This window comes from Antrostomus carolinensis, unplaced genomic scaffold, assembly GCF_000700745.2.
Source record: "Antrostomus carolinensis isolate BGI_N321 unplaced genomic scaffold, ASM70074v2 scaffold28533, whole genome shotgun sequence".
Classification (NCBI taxonomy): Eukaryota; Metazoa; Chordata; class Aves; order Caprimulgiformes; family Caprimulgidae; genus Antrostomus; species Antrostomus carolinensis.
In genome coordinates this window covers 1-3,151 of record NW_010303585.1, presented here as the reverse complement: position 1 = coordinate 3,151, position 3,151 = coordinate 1, and positions in this window count along the sequence as shown.

Here is a 3,151-nt window from a genome sequence, read left to right as displayed (position 1 = left end):
TCCTGCTCCAGGTGGCAATGCACAGAGGAAACACTAGCTCCATGGGTCAAAGAGGTGCACCCCAGCTCCCTGCCTGCATTCTCCCCAAGACCCCAGATTTCCTCATATCCCAGGGTGGAGGGAAGGGCACCTGCTCCCAGGCATTGTTTGCCAACAGGGAATTTGGTGAGTGTGGAGCAATCCTTGGTGAGTACCCCAGGGTCTGGCATCCTGTTCCCCAGCAGGATCAAGATAATCTGCCAGGGTTGCTGCTGCTGCTGTGCTGGCTCAGCCAGGCTGCACACCCCTGGGCAAATCAAACATTAACTGGGCAGCTTGTTTGCAGGAGGCTGAAGCAGCACCTGGGGAAAGCAGCGCTGTAGAGCAAAAGGTACGCTCAGTGGTTTGGTTCTGGGGCTCTCCTCGGTCCTCTAACCAAGAGACTTCAGTATCAAGTGGCCTTGGAAGTGCAGGGCTCCCTGGCAAGCATATGGAAAAAGGTCAGATGTTGCTGGTTTTGCCAAGTGGGCCCCCAAAGTACAGCAGCTGGGATGCAGGAGGGAACCCTGGAGCCGGGAGCCCCAGGATTGCCCTCTTGGCTGGCAAGCAGACACGCTCCGCTGCCCACAGTGAGCAACAAAATCGCAGCTCCCTCCAGGAATCATCACCCCTCACACTATAATCACCGCGGGTGTGTGCAGGGAGGCTGGGGCTCTGTTTGGTGCAGAGATGTCCTGGCCCCACAACCTCTTCTCCCACCCTCTAGTGCTCCAACCTCGTCTCCCCACCATCCAGCAGATGTGTGCCTCACAGTCTCAGTACAGCTTCAAAAACACAGCAATGTGCAAAAAAAGCCAATTCACAACGAAAAAAATTGCACTTGGGAGTTGCTTTTGGGATGCTCCAGCAGGCTGGGGAGCAACAACCATGTGGACATTTAGAAGTAATTCATCTCTGCCTTCTGCCAGAGGCTACTGCCTGCTCAGGTCTGCCAGCACAATCATAGGAGCAACCTCACCCAAGACTCCTTCCCAGCAATATGATCCAGGTTTAAAAAAAAAAGAGAAAAGAAAAAAAAAGACAGTTAAACCAAACAGGATTACATTGCTGATACTGAGGAAAGGCCTGGCAATACCAACAGGTCACAGTGGGAAGGGGAACAGAGAAACAGGAGAGATACAAGCGGCCGTTGGAGGCCAGAAGACGCCGCCAGCTCTGCGTGCCCTTGTACTGACTCCAGATGATGGAGTGCTGCAATGGAAAAGGGCCAGACTTTCAAGGGAGCACAGTCAGTTTTGCTGAGGCACCATCTTCCCACCAGGAAAGGCTGATGCAGCCTTCCAGATGTGTTTGTGAAATTGGTCACCCCTAAGGAAGTCAGTAAAACCAAAACACAGACAGAAGAAATCTTGAGGAGCTGCCTCAACCGCTCCGTCCCCACCTTCCACAACAAGTCCTGCAAAATGGCTTTTCCCCTGTGGCTGTTACAGACTGGAACATGGCAAAATGCTTTTGAGATTCAAGAGTTGGAACCAGCCCTCCCCACTTCGTTTTGGTCAAGCCCAGAAGTTTTGCCCACAATCATTTCAGGATTTGGTCCCTGGGGACTGTGGCCTCGGTTGGCTCTGGAGCTGGTGCCAGCTGGATGCCAGGAACTGCTGCCCACAGGGAAACGCAGCGTCCCCTCTGCACCCCCAGGCTCAGCTCTCTCCAGAAGCACTCTCCTTTTCTCCACTGGACTCCCAAAGGTCACATTTGCTGCCCATTTTACAGCTGGGGAACTGAATTACAGCTGATAAGGGGACATGCCCAAGGTCACCCCGCCAACAAGGTGCACAGCGGGGAATAAAGCCCACACCTCTTTGGTAAATATCTATTTGCCAGTTGGGAGATAAGGAAAAGATATGCAGGCATGCAGTGGGGCTCAAGGGAAGAGGGCACGTGGCTTCCTCCACTCCAGCTTGTTTTCCAGCAATGACACTGCTTTTGCTCGCCGAGGGTTTGCACGCCCTGCTGCCATGGGAGGGATGCAGGATGGCACTTCCCAGTGTGCAGCTCTGGCAAAGGAAATGGGGAAGAGAAACCTCCCGGTTTGACTCCAGATAAGGAGCAGCCGGACCCAGCACCCATCCCAAGAGCTGCTGCTGGGTGATGTCCCTGCTGTACCACAGAGGGTCCCACAGCCACCGTGGACCAGCACCGTCTTCACAAGCACGTGACACGGGGATGAGCACATGAGCAACTGTCAACCTCAGGACGTGTAACCCCAGCTGGGTGCCAGCCCTACAGAGCTCCTCTTAAAAGGCAGATCCCAGTTTGCCATCTCACTCTTTATTCCTACTGGAATAAATAGATAACACCAGGGAGCTGCAAGCCAGCTTCTACATTTCCTGTGCCCTGCTGCCACTGGTGATTTATCCCTGCTCTGCCCGCAGCCAGGCAGACCCTCTGCCTGCAGCATCCAGGGAGGGCTCCTCTCAGCACCAGCCTCATCCACACACTTTGCTTTAAAAGCTTTTTTCTTTTTTTTTTAAAGCACTCTGCCATGATTGAGCCATAAAAAGTGCACAAACCACTGGTGTGGGACAGATGTGACAAGCCTCTTTTGGATGCTGTAGTGACCAACAGGATGGGCCAAGGACAGCACTTGAGAGAAATGTCCTCCCTGCTCTCAGAGGCTCCCCACAGCCACAAAGAAACCTCAGCCCAGGCACTTTATGCCATGGCTTTTTCAGGGACTCCTGTTCAAAGTCGAAAATCTCTGCTGGGAGAAAAACACCGGCTGCTTAGCACCGGGAACTGTTGACCTTCTCCCAGTTGCACCCAAGCTACCCCAAATGACACTGGCTAGAGAAGGAGCCCTCCCAGCACAACAGAGACGGCTGGTGCAGCCTGCTCTCCTTCCCTTGGAAGGGGGGGTGCATGGCCCCAGACCACCCCTTCCCCGGGGCAGGTGTGAGAAGGGGTTGGTTGCATCCTCCTTCTCTGGGGCTGGGACCCACCACCACCCCCTCCAGCCCACGCTGTGGGCCTGCAGGTTGCTCAGCAGCTGAATCAGCTCATGTGACAGGCAGTTCCAGTTCAGACCAGCTATAACTTTGCAGCAAAACAAGCAGAAGCTCCTCCGTGGCAGGATGCTGGAGCCTTCCTCCCCTCCACCCAGCTCCTTCTT